Source organism: Rutidosis leptorrhynchoides, chromosome 3, assembly GCF_046630445.1.
Source record: "Rutidosis leptorrhynchoides isolate AG116_Rl617_1_P2 chromosome 3, CSIRO_AGI_Rlap_v1, whole genome shotgun sequence".
Classification (NCBI taxonomy): Eukaryota; Viridiplantae; Streptophyta; class Magnoliopsida; order Asterales; family Asteraceae; genus Rutidosis; species Rutidosis leptorrhynchoides.
The window spans coordinates 360,202,937-360,217,201 of NC_092335.1; positions in this window are offsets into that span (position 1 = coordinate 360,202,937).

Genomic DNA, 14,265 nt, shown 5'->3' on the forward strand with positions numbered 1-14,265 from the left:
GTTGGGGTGAGAAATAAGGTTTTTAGATTGTTACGGGACTGTTGGGCATTACGTAACCCTCGTCCTTTTGACGACGTTACAACATGCTGTCTTGCCAACGACCACAACAGTTATTTTTCACAAGACCAAGGATGGGAAATAATACTAGTAAAACCCGAATGCATGACTTGTTTCTGGACTTATGAATTACGTGTCTTTATTTCCTTTACTGAACGACTTGCATATTAACTAGAATTGTCTTCGCAACTGCCTTGTATCAAAGTTATTGTGTGCTATACTTCATGCTATATGTAAAATAGCGATATTGCAAATTTGTAAAAATTGTATAAAAGTTTGAACGCGAAATAGTATTGTATTTAGTTTTTCATATAGAATCGTAGTAGTTGAATTGTATAGTAGCTACTAAGTATGAACTTAACGGGTAGGTACTACCCGAATTAAAAATATAAAACGCTAATATAAAGAAAAAGCTTTTATAAATAAGTTCATATTATGCTACGAAATACTATTGACTACTCTTAAATTCCATATGATTAACTCAATTCTTTTGGCTATTTTCGAAGGAAATGGCACCGAAAACTCGTCAGAACTTGAACATGAGTGAGGAAGACTTCCGTGTTTTCCTTGCTGCGAACATAGCCGCAGTGCAGGCCGTAATGCAAAATAACAACAATAACTTTGGTTCTAGTAGTGGAACTAATTCCACAAGAAATCGTGTAGGATGCTCCTACAAAGAATTCACTGCTTATAAACCTCTGGAATTCGATGGAACCGAGGGTCCAATCGGATTAAAACGGTGGACCGAGAAGGTCGAATCGGTGTTTTCCATAAGTAAGTGCACTGAAGAAGAAAAAGTAAAGCACGCTACGCATACCTTCACAGGTACTGCGTTAACATGGTGGAACACCTACCTCGAGCAGGTGGGACAAGATGCTGCTTACACATTACCGTGGTTAGCATTCAAGCACTTGATGAACGAATAGTACCGTCCCAGAAACAAGGTCAATAAGCTCAAAGTAGAGCTTAGAGGATTACGAACGCAAGGTTTCAACATGACGACGTATGAACGACGATTCACAGAGTTGTGCCTATTGTATCCAAGAGCGTTCGAAGATGAAGAAGAGAAGATCGACACATTTGTAAAAGGGTTACCAGAAAGGATTCAAGAAGATGTGAGTTCACACGAGCCCGCCTCCATACAAAAGGCAAGTCGAACGGCTCACAAACTCATAAATCAGATTGAGGGAAGGATTAAAGAACAGGAGGCCAAAGAAGCCAACACAAAACAAGTCAAGAGAAAGTGGAAAGAAAACAGTGACAAAAGTCACCAACACAACAACAGTAACAATCACCTCAACAATCATCACAACAATAATCACAAATTCAATCACACCATTTATCACAACAACAAATGCCCCAACAACAACAATAACCACTACAACAACCGTCCCAACAACAATTTCAACCGCAACAACAACCCCAACAATAACAACAACAAAAACCAGAGGCAGAAAAATCGATGCCTAAGGTGTGAGAAATATCATCCGAATGACTTTTGTAGGGAGTTATGCACCAAATGCAACAGAATGGGTCACAGTGCTACAAAGTGTGAAGTCTACAGACCAGCGGATAACAGAAATAAAGGAACGCATAACGCCGGAACAAGTATTGCCAATGTTACATGTTTCGGATGCGGGAAGAAGGGTCATTACAGAAATACGTGTCCAAACCCGGGAAATAATAATGGTCAAGGCCAAGGAAGAGTCTTCAACATAAATGCGGTTGAAGCACAGGAAGACCCGGAGCTTGTTACAGGTACGTTCCTTATTGATGAAAAACCTGCTTATGTTTTATTTGATTCGGGTGCGGATAGAAGCTATATGAGTAGAGATTTTTGTGCTAAATTAAGTTGTCCATTGACGCCTTTGGATAATAAATTTTTACTCGAATTAGCAAACGGTAAATTAATTACAGCAGATAAAATATGTCGGAACAGAGAAATTAAGCTGGTTAGCGAAACGTTTAAGATTGATTTGATACCAGTAGAGTTAGGGAGTTTTGATGTAATAATTGGCATGGACTGGTTGAAAGAGGTGAAAGCAGAAATCGTTTGTTACAAAAATGCGATTCGCATTATGCGCGAAAAGAGAAAACCCTTAATGGTGTACGGAGAAAAGAGCAACGGGAAGCTAAATCTTATTAGTAATTTAAAGGCGCAAAATCTAAAAAGAAAAGGTTGCTATGCCGTTCTAGCACACAACGAAGAAGTCAAACCCGAAGAAAAGAACATCAATGATGTTCCCGTCGCAAAAGAATTTCTCGATGTATTTTAGAAAGAATTACCGGGACTACCTCCACACCGATCTGTTGAATTTCAAATAGATCTCATACCAGGAGCTGCACCAATAGCTGGTGCTCCATACAGACTTGCACCCAGTGAAATGAAGGAACTCTAAAGCCAATTATAAGAACTTTTAGAGCGTGGTTTCATTTGACCAAGCACATCACCATGGGGAGCTCCGGTCTTGTTTGTCAAAAAGAAGGATGGTACATTCAGGTTGTGTATCGACTACCGAGAGTTGAACAAACTTACTATCAAGAACCGTTACCCACTACCACGAATCGACGACTTATTTGATCAACTACAAGGCTCGTCGATTTATTCGAAGATCGATTTACGTTCCAGGTATCATCAAATGCGGGTGAAGGAGGATGATATTCCAAAGACTGCTTTTAGGACGCGTTACGGTCATTATGAGTTTATGGTTATGCTGTTTGGATTGACTAACGCACCAGTTATGTTCATGGACCTCATAAACCGAGTGTGTGGACCATATCTTGACAAGTTTGTCATTGTTTGCATCGATGACATCCTTATTTACTCAAAGAATGATCAAGAGCACGGAGAACATTTGAGAAAAGTGTTAGAATTGTTGAGGAAAGAAAATTGTACGCTAAGTTTTCAAAGTGTGCATTTTGGTTGAAAGAAGTTCAATTCCTCGGTCACGTAGTAAACAAGGAAGGTATTCAGGTGGATCCGTCAAAGATTGAAACCGTTGAAAACTGGGAAACCCCGAAAACTCCGAAGCATATACGCCAATTTTTAGGATTGACTGGTTACTACAGAAGATTCATCCAAGATTTTTCTAAAATAGCAAAACCCTTGACTGCATTAACGCATAAAGGGAAGAAATTTGAATGGAAGGATGAGCAAGAGAAAGCATTTCAATTATTGAAGAAAAAGTTAACTACGGCACCTATATTATCATTGCCTGAAGGGAATGATGATTTCGTGATTTATTGTAACGCTTCAAAACATGATCTCGGTTGTGTATTAATGCAACGAACGAAGGTAATTTCTTATGCGTCCAGACAATTGAAGATTTTCGAACAAAATTATATGACTCACGATTTGGAATTGGGCGTAGTTGTTTTTGCATTAAAGACTTGGAGGCACTATTTATATGGAGTCAAAAGTATTATATATACCGACCACAAAAGTCTCCAACATATATTTAATCAGAAACAACTGAACATGAGGCAGCGTAGGTGGATTGAGTTGTTGAATGATTACGAATTTGAGATTCATTACCACCCGAGGAAGGCGAATGTGGTAGCCGATGCTTTGAGTAGAAAGGACAGAGAACCTATGCGGGTAAAAGCTATGAATATAATTATTCGTACTAACCTTACTACTCAAATAAAGGAGGCGCAACATGGAGTTTTAAAAGAGGGAAATTTGAAGGATGAAATACCCAAAGGTTCGGAGAAACATCTTAATATTAGGGAAGACAGAACCCGGTATACGGCTGAAAGAATTTGGGTACCAAAGTTTGGAGATGTGAGAGAAATGGTACTTAAGGAAGCATATAAAACCAGATACTCAATACATCGTGAAGCGGGAAAGATGTACAAAGATCTCAAGAAACACTTTTGGTGGCCGGGTATGAAAGCCGATATTGCTAAATATGTAGGAGAATGTTTGACGTGTTCTAAGGTCAAAGCTGAACATCAGAAACCATCAGGTCTACTTCAATAACCTGAAATCCCGAAATGGAAATGGGAAAACATTACCATGAATTTCATTACTAAATTGCCAAGGACTGCAAGTGGTTATGATACAATTTGGGTAATAGTCGATCGTCTCACCAAGTCAGCACACTTTCTGCCAATAAGAGAAGATGATAAAATGGAGAAGTTGGCGCGATTATACTTGAAGGAAGTTGTCTCCAGACATGGAATACCAATCTCTATTATCTCTGATAGGGATGGAAGATTTGTTTCAAGGTTTTGGCAAACATTACAACAAGCATTGGGAACTCGTCTAGACATGAGTACTGCGTATCACCCACAAACTGATGGATCGAGTGAAAGGATGATACAAATGCTTAAAGACATGCTACGAGCATGTGTTATTGATTTTGCAAACAGTTGGGATCGACATCTACCGTTAGCAGAATTTTCCTACAACAACAGCTACCACTCGAGTATTGAGATGGCACCGTTTGAGGCACTTTATGGTAGAAAGTGCAGGTCTTCGATCTGTTGGAGTGAAGTTGGGGATAGACAGATTACGGGTCCAGAAATTCTCCAAGAAACTACAGAGAAAATCATTCAAATTCAACAACGGTTGTAAACCACCCAAAGTCGACAAAAGAGTTACGCGGACATTAAGAGAAGATATAGAATTTGAGATTGGAGAAATGGTCATGCTTAAGGTTTCACCTTGGAAGGGCGTTGTTCGATTTGTTAAACGGGGGAAACTAAACCCAAGGTACATTGGGCCATTCAAGATTATAGATCGTGTCGGACCAGTAGCTTACCGACTTGACTTACCCCAACAACTCGCTGGGGTACATAATACTTTTCATGTCTCGATTCTGAAGAAATGTTTTGCTAAAGAAGATCTCACTATTCCGTTAGACGAAATTCAAATCAATGAAAAACTTCAATTCATCAAAGAACCTGTCGAAATACTGGATCGTGAGGTTAAAAGACTTAAGCAAAACAAGATACCAATTGTTTAGTTTCGATGGAATGCTCGTAGAGGACCCAAGTTCACATGGGAGTGTGAAGATCAGATGAAGCTGAAATACCTGCACCTATTTCCAGAAGATGCGTCAACACTTCCAACCGCTTAAAATTTCGGGACAAAATTTATTTAACGGGTAAGTACTGTAGTGACCCGAACTTTTCCATGTTTACATATATTAAATGAAATTGATATTTACATGATTAAATGTTTCCAACATGTTAAGCAATCAAACTTGTTAAGACTCGATTAATTGAAATAGGTTTCATGTAGACAATTGACCACCCAAATTGACCGGCAATTCACGAACGTTAAAAACTTGTAAAAACTACATGATGATATATATAACGACCCTGGATTTTCCAACGTTTATTTATTAATAATTATTATTATTAATACGTGTGATAAAACGAATATATGTTATTACATTTACATGTTGCCATGATTGCCCGTACTTGGACTTTAATTGCCCGAAACATTTTTGTGACACACGAAACTTTCACGAATAATATTTTTAGATATTATATTGCATTCATAATTTATTTTATTAATCATTTTAATTAACTAAAGTTATTAGTTAATTACTTGGGCTTAGTTGGAATAATTTGTGAATTACTTGAACTTGGGCTTGACAAAGGTAATGGACTCATGATATTGGACTTATAAGCCCACCCTACATCTTAATGGACTTAATTAGCCCAACACCCATGCAAGTATCACTTTGAAATTAAGCTAGTTGGTTTAAGACACTTGGAAGCTAGTTGCAAATATTCCCATGCATGCACCCCTAATTTCAAATTTGAGTCAAAGAGCATGCATAAACTTAGTGGGCATCTCCTCCCCCATTGGTGATGGGAGAATCACGGCCATATGGCCTTAGGGAGTGGGGTTTGGTTTTCAAAATCTTGACCACCTTATTACTAGCATTACTCTTTCATATTACACACACTCTTACTTGCTTTCATTCTTCTCTCTTTCTCTCTAAACTTGGTAAGTTGCAAGACTTCTTTTCCTCCTCTTTTCCTCCCTAAAACCGTAGCACAACACCCCTAAATCATCATCATCTTTTGCTCTTTGTTGTTGATTAATTCCTTGTTGTTGCTAGTTGTTGTTTACTTACTTGTTATCTTAGTTATTTCTTATTAGTATTAAAGAACCAAAATCTTTAGTTTGATTCTTCATTTATCTTGTTCATACAAGAACATGCAAGAGCTAAACTCTCTAGTTTATGTTCTACATACTTGTCAAAAGATTGTAAGTTCATGTGTTAAAAATCATACTTGAAGCTCATGTTGTAAACTTTAAAAGTTTACTTTCTAAAGATCAAGACTTAGGCTTGAATCTTTAAAAGTATGAAACTCATGAACTTGTTACTTGTTTATTTAGTTTATCACTTCCATTCTTGCACCTTAATTACACTTTACTAGTTGATAATCAAAGTTTTGTAACTTATGGTTTCACTAAAGTAAAGGTTCAAGTGTTAGTACTTATGATTTAACTTAATGACTTTACTTAGAATTGCACATGGGTTATGATGGTCAAACCATGGTAAAGATGATGTAAACACATCAATGAGTTGTACACTTGAAGCTATAGGCATCAAGGATGAGAACCATGATGAACATCAAGCACCAAACTCACCGGAACCCATTATTTTCTGCTTTCCTGTTCTCTGCTTACTGTTTTACTGTTTTTGTAACAGACCAGTAGACCTGGGCTGTTGTAATTATTATTTACAAATAGATCTTTTTGATTAGATAACTTTTCATATAAGACTCGTCTTAATCCGAGTTATGGTTTAGAGTCTATGGCCCTCCGAACGTCACTATGTCCATTTATTTTTCTGTTTTCTGTTTACAGTTTCTGTTTTGCTGTTTCTGTAACAGACCAGTACACCTGGGCTACTGTAACCTTGATTTTCAGTTAGCTCAGTTCGTGTAGATAACTTTTCATTTAATACTCATCTTCATCCGAGTTACGGTTTAGGATTTATGGCCCTCCGATCGTCACTATGTCCTTTTAACGTTGTGCAGAAATTTCTGACCTACTCGCGCTTAAACCGTCACCACGGTTATACGAAGATGACTTTTGCTTCTGTAAATTTTACCACACTTAAAGGACTCATATACGGAGCCATGGCCACTGGTCTCACCTTATTTCAGTAGGTGTAGAGGCCGTGGTGACTGACCGAACTCAGCCTTTGTTGTAAACTACTTTCATGAACGAAACTTACTTTACGCCTTTTGTTTGATGATGAATGATGATGACCCATAAGACCTTATTTACATACTTTTAAACCTATTCGGATGATTTACTGACTTAGTACTATTTGACTTAGGTTGAGGACCTTCGGACCGATTACTTGTACACCTTTTCCGAACCGACTATACGACTACATTATCATTGTGAGTTATAGCATCCCTTTTTACTTTAACTATTTGGGACTGAGAATACATGCACGTTTTATGTTTTACATACTGGGCACGAGTACTTAAAACTTATATATGTGTGGGTTATACAACGGCACAAACATTCCCTTTAGCTCGGTAACGTTTAATCATTGGTTTTTAAACCGTGAACGCGAATCTTAGATATGGATCCATAGGGTTTGACATCCCCACTCGGGCTAGTCGCGCTAGCATTTAACGAGTGATTAATACTTTGTAATCATACGCACTTGCCAAGTGTACTTTCAGGGGGTATAAACGTTAAGTTAGTTACCAAGTGCCCACGGTTAAGCATATACTTTATCATATCATTTTGAAACGCTCTTTGTAGCACTGAAATCTCGTGCCCTACCTTATATTACTGTTATACTTAAACTATAGATCACCAACCATTGTGTTGACATTTTAAGCATGTTTTTCTCAGGTGCCTAAGGTTTGCTTCCGCTGTGTTACTAGACTTGCTGTAGACACCCGCTGCTTAGAGTTGTCATCGCATGAACTACTTTACCTTGCATTCAAACTTTAGTACTTTTGAATTATGACTTGTAACGACCATTGTGGTCACATACACTTATTATTATTATTTGCTTCCACTTAGTGAAGCATGCTTTTGGATTGTAAAACATTTGATGTCGGTTATGACATCACCTTTTTATCGTGAATGCAACTTATTTTATTACAGCATATAGTACTTAACCTTATAATGATCCTGTTGTTGATGTTTCGTACACGATGGTTTTGTACGGGGCTTCACATTTGGTATCAGAGCATTGGTTGTAGGGAATTAGGTTGCATTAGTGAGTCTAAGACCGACCCGAGTAGGATTCACTAATAGGACTAATCTACAACTTGCTAGTTTACTTGTTTCCGCTGAACTTACTGCATGCTACTGCTTACTTTTACTGCTATATGCCGTATGCTACTACATGATTTCACTACTGTATGATATCACTTGCTTTCGATTGCATGCTACTTCTGTACGATTCGTTATTATTGCCATGCTACTTATTGTTATACATGAATTAAACTGTTGGACTAATACGTGCTTGCTTTATGACTTACTGACATGGAAAATTTATTTTTCCTTGTTCAGATGTCGGATGTACCACCTGCTAGCTGTGATGACCAGGGAATTTCTGACTAAATTTAAACGTTAATCTTTATATATTTCTGACACAATAAGCAAAGTCTATTATGTTGACTCTCGAAAACTTTGAACTGTATTCATGTAAGCATTTGATCTTTGACTATTCCCGACGATTCACGAACCTCGGTGTGTAAATAAATATGTAAATGTATATGAATTCTATACATAAGTAATATTGTAATATAAATGTGTATATATATATATATATATATATATATATATATATATATATATATATAATTAACAAATATTAAAGATTTAATAAATTATAGATATTACATAATAAATGGTAATATAATAAAATTAATTACAAGTTTGAATATAATTGTTATATTAAAAATGAAAGTATTACTTTCATCAATATAGATACTAATATTAACTATCAGAACGTTATATTTAGAAATAAAATTTAATACATGTGATTGGTATTATAAATTCTAAATATCTTATTGTATTGCATCTTTACAAACATAAGATTCCAAATTACATAATGCTATACAGTTGTTAAAACGTTTCATCTTTAAATTACAATATTGATTGATTGTAAATGGGGACAAAAAAAAAAAAAACACCACTTGATTATATTCGGTACACTTGTTTCACAATCAACCAAACACTTTAATTATATAATACATATACTTATGCATCACTTATTATAACTAATCCATTTCAAAGAAATAAGCACATCATCACCATTTGATTCTTCTTTATTTTCAATCAACCCGACACTTTCCTTATTTTGACATCACTCTAAACAACTCCTTATTCATCTCTCATCTCTCTTACATAATTGTGTTCTCAATTAGAATCACCTTTCAACACCACCATCTATGTTATATGTTATCCTAACTAATCTTCAAGTTAGAGTCATCAACCTCTTTCTCTGTTTCTCTATCAAATTAAAAACCCCACCACATCCACTACTGTATATTTTCTATTTTTAAACGAATCCATAAATCAAACTATCATTCACTGTTTGGTTGCTATTCAACGAGTGCTACTGCCACATACTGCTATTCTGTCTGCCTTGTTCGAGAAAACCACCAAAACCACCATGAAACAAATCTGATACCACTTAACCTTGTTCGATCAAACCATCACCACTCTAACTACATACAAACTGTTACTGCTACTACATATTTCTGTTTCTGTCGAATGTTAAACAAACCATAGATGATGAAATCATCAAACGACACCTCAAACATCATTTGATCATCTCCTTGATAAAGTTAACGACTGCAACTGATGTATAGTTACTATCTCTGTTTCTTGGCAACAAAGAACATTCAATAATCATCGTGAACTGCTGCATAATTCACTTTATGCGTCCTGTTTTCACAACAAACCACCACCATCTGTGTTGACTTCTGCACGATCTTTCCAGCTGCTGTGGTTAGCTGTTTTCTGTTCAACCTGCAAAGAAAACCAATACATGATTGAACCCAAACCCAAAAACACCCACTCGACTGTAACTAATTTCGACTGACACTCACCTAATTTTTGTTTCTTCACACCACCACGACAGCAAGAAGGAATTAGACTAAGGAATGGTCTGGATACAACAGGTAGTCATAATTTTTTTTTTATAAATATAACAGAAACTTTCATATATTTTTGAATATAAAACAACTCTTGTCTGCTATTAGTTAAAGTGTGGTACTAACTCCATGATTATTCTCACATGAATTATATCGATATATCTGTTTATGTAAATAAATAAGTACAAAAATAATAAATCAATTAATAACAAAAGGTGTTAATTTTGATTAAATAAAAGTTTATAATTGCAGCCTCTTCAATTACTGCTCGCTGCAATAATGTTCAATGTTTCTGTTACATGTTTTAATTTCATCACCAAACGAACCTGTATACGACTTAGAAATCACCATCTTTATCTTTTAACAAACAACAATCACCGTTTGCTATAGATTCTGTTTCAAGTTCATTCGATCACCACCCTCACCAAACCATTGTTTGATCGACACCAAACCCTTCTGTTCGATACCTGCTACCCGATCTACTTGTCTTCATCGTTCTGCTTGTACTTCAAAGAAGAGGATGATGCACGAAGAGATGGTGAATCGCGAAATTGATACTTTGATTTTGACAATCGATGAATTGATGATGATGATAGTAAAGATTACGATCGATGGTGAACCAGATCAAAACCCTATTTTGGTACTCCACTGTGCAAGTTTATTTGTTGTTCTTGTTCTGATCGAAAAAAGATTCCAACCAAACCCTTGAAACCCTTTGTTTTAAAACCGGACTAAATTCAACTTGGGCCTATTACCTGTTTGAGGATCGGGCTGATATGGATTAAATGGTCAAGCTTTGTGGACTATTAAATTTTTGGGCCTTATATTTCAGTTTTGTAAATTGGGTCAAAATCAATTAAAATTATTATTATTATTATTATTATTATTATTATTATTATTATTATTATTATTATTATTATTATTATTATTATTATTATTATTATTATTATTAATTATGTTAAGTATTATTATCATTAAGTATTAGAATTAGTATTTAGTATTATTGTTATTATCATTAATATTAAAATTATTATCACTAAAAATTATTATTATTATTATCAAGTACTACTATTATTATTATGATTTGAAATACGAATTGATGTTATAGAAGCTTTAGTTATTAGTCACAAAATTAAACATGAAGATCTTGATTAGGATTAACATAAGTTTTGATATTAATATTACCCCTAGTAATGAAATTGCTATAATAATAATTATTATTAAGTATTATGTAAAAATTATTATTTTCAATATCATTATTAATAACCTGTTCATTTAAATAAGAACTACAGTTATTAACATTATTATAAGGTTTATCATTTAAAACTATCATTAATATTATTATTAATAAAATCATTAATATATATATCATTATTATTAACACTACAACAACAACAACAACAGTTGTTTTAATCATTAATATATTTTATCATTATTTTAATCACTACTAATATTATTTCGTATTAATATAATTACTATTTTAACAAACAAATGAAATATATACATATAAAATATTTGATATATATAACGTAACAAAAGTTATAATGTTTTATAGTAATAATAAAATATAACAATTAATAATATCAAAAAAAATTATATCACTAATAATAATATATATCTGTTCGATTACAAGTATATGTTTTAATATATATACGAATGATATAGGTTCGTGAATCCAAGGCTAACCCTGCATTATTCAATATCGTTATACGTATTTTTACTACAAAATACAGTATGGTGAGTTTCATTTGCTCCCTTTTTACTCATTACATTTTTGGGCTGAGAATACATGCAAATGCTTTATTAACTGTTTTACAATATTTATATGTGTGAGTTTCATTTGCTCCCTTTTTACTCATTACATTTTTGGGCTGAGAATACATGCAAATGCTTTATTAACTGTTTTACAATATTTATATGTGTGAGTTATAGTCCCACTTTTAAAATCTAATATTTTTGGGATGAGAATACATGCAGGTTTTATAAATGATTTACAAAATAGACACAAGTACGTGAAACTACATTCTATGGTTGAATTATCGAAATCGAATATGCCCCTTTTTATTAAGTCTGGTAATCTAAGAATTAGGGAACATACACCCTAATTGACGCGAACTCTAAAGATAGATCTATTGGGCCTAACAAACTCCATCCAAAGTACCGGATGCTTTAGTACTTCGAAATTTATATCATGTCCGAAGGAGGATCCCGGAATGATGGGGATATTCTTATATGCATATTGTGAATGTCGGTTACCAGGTGTTCAATCCATATGAATGATATTTTTGTCTCTATGTATGGGACGTATATTTATGAGAAATGGAAATGAAAATCTTGTGGTCTATTAAATTGATGGAAATGATTATTTTGTTAAACTAATGAACTCACCAACCTTTTGGTTGACACTTGAAAGCATGTTTATTCTCAGGTACGAAAGAAATCTTCCGCTGTGCAATTGCTCATTTTAAAGATATTATTTGGAGTCATTCATGACATATTTCAAAAGACGTTGCATTCAAGTCGTTGAGTTCATCAAGATTATTGTTAAGTCAATTTATAGTTAGATATATTATGAAATGGTATGCATGCCATCAACTTTCGATGTAATGAAAGATTGACTTTTCAAAAACGAATGCAATGTTTGTAAAATGTATCATATAGAGGTCAAGTACCTCGCGATGTAATCAACTGTTGTGGATCGTTTATAATCGATATGGACTTCTTCCGGATGGATTAGGTCGGGTCTCTACAGTTGGTATCAGAGCGGTGGTCTTAGCGAACCAGGTCTTGCATTAGCGTGCCTAACTGATAGTCGTTAGGATGCATTAGTGAGTCTGGACTTCGACCGTGTCTGCATGTCAAAAGTTTTGCTTATCATTTTTATCGGAAAACATCAGCTTATCATCCTTAGGAAATTACCTACTCATTATTCTTAGTCTAGACACATTTTACTGCATTGACTGCATGAATAGTGTATAGACAAAATTCTTATCTTAGCGTATCTGACAATTCATATCTTAGTGTATCTGTTACTGTAGACCTTGCCTGATATCTCTCGTAAATTTCTCCTTAATTTAAGGGATCCTGGTACTATATATATCTATGCAAATTATGCATTGAGAATACCATCTAACTATCAATTGATGCCACTAAACTCTTCATACCAAAAATCTTTCCTGAGATCGTTTAAGATGGCCTCTACGAATCGACCAAGTTCCTCTGACTCCGAAGACAGCGTGACAGGAGCACACCAACCAATCAACTACCGTGATTACTGGAGAAAATGGGGATGGGTTCGCGACATACTCACCCTATGGAGAAAGGAAGAAGGTACTCCATATCATGAATCAAATCTACCACCTAACCTTGGAGTACTTGACCCGCTCACCGGCGAACCCGTTCGCAATACCGTTTATACCCTATTTGCAAGAATTTTTCGTCTTGAAACTACCATTAATGGAACTAGAGAAGATATCCGACCTCTACCTCACATTGATAAACAACTCTGGTTAGTAGAAGAAGTTAGAGAACTCCGAGCTCGAGTATTAACTTTAGAGAGCACGGTATACAATTTGCAATCATCAACAGTATCACCAACACCAGTAACATCACCAAGCTTAGCACCAATGGCACCAGTATCACCAACAACCCAAGTTTCAACAATCCATGCCTCAACATCTCATTCTGTACCTTGAGTATAATTATCGTTCCACAAATCATTCTACATCATGATGGAATACCACATGTAAACAAAGTCACAAAACCAAATTTGTATGTATATGAATTCGTGTATATGTATATAGCAAGCGGAAGCAATTTTCATCTTAAGAACATGTGTATTTTAACCTTTTAAAATGTATTCCATTTCATAGATCTAGTCTTGTGCAATATACTAAAATGTAAATAGAAGCTAGTTAGGGTTTTTATACCTTCTCCAAAATGGAGGTTGAAGCAAGAAGATGAAGATGATGAAGATGCTAGTTTCTCACTTGAAACCTCAAGCTTTGTATACCCACAAGCCTTTGCAAATCAACACCCTTGAACTTGGTTAGGATTTAGACACCAAAATGCAAGTAAAATCAAACTTGAAGAACCCTTCTT